Genomic DNA, 767 nt, shown 5'->3' with positions numbered 1-767 from the left:
ACACGCTGCTGCTCTCACGCGAAGGAGCACTGGTTGCCCGCTTTCGGGCGGCCATGTCAGCACGAGCCATCGGGGAAGCGGAAGTACTTGCATGGAGCAGCACAATCCGCCGTGCTTTCATGCCACCATCAGCGATAACCAAGCCCAGCGTTAGCGACTCTCACTCTGCTGAGGTGTTAAGCCTCATGAAGCGCCAGTCCGAGCAGATCAGCGTTTTAATCCTGCAAAATCAGCGCCTAGAGGAACGACTGTTAGCTGTAGAGGCGAAATTGCACTCACCGTCGGCTCCAGCCAAAACTGTTGCGGGTTGTGTATCACAGCCTGACCAACAAATTGCCATCCGAACTGTTCGTCCGAAGAAGAAGGGCTCGCAGTCTCTTGCAGCAGTCTGGTACGAATGGTTTACGGCCGAGCCCCGCGTTTATGCCTCGCGCTCTGTGAAGAAAACGACGCTGTACGAGCTTAGACACACCGCAGGCTACATGATGCTTTTCTTACCTCAAGGATTTTCACTTGATGCTTCGTCTCCTGCGTTCAAGAGTGAGGTGGTCGCGCTTGGTGAGAAAGCGCAAGTGAGCACGCGGGACTTCTTGAAGACGAACGGGTCCTCAGCAGCAGCAGCGGGTACGGCACTGAAAGCCCTTCGCAATCTACACAAGGCTGGAAAGCTTTTGACGCACATATAACCCAGTTCCACGAGCGTGCTGAGCGTGGTGACGTTGTCGATCCAACACCACCTTCGGCGCTGCCAAAATTCATTCGTAACA

The sequence above is a fragment of the Phytophthora infestans genome, genomic scaffold (genome assembly GCF_000142945.1).
Source record: "Phytophthora infestans T30-4 supercont1.154 genomic scaffold, whole genome shotgun sequence".
NCBI classification, from domain to species: domain Eukaryota; phylum Oomycota; class Peronosporomycetes; order Peronosporales; family Peronosporaceae; genus Phytophthora; species Phytophthora infestans.
This window is presented reverse-complemented; position numbering follows the sequence as displayed.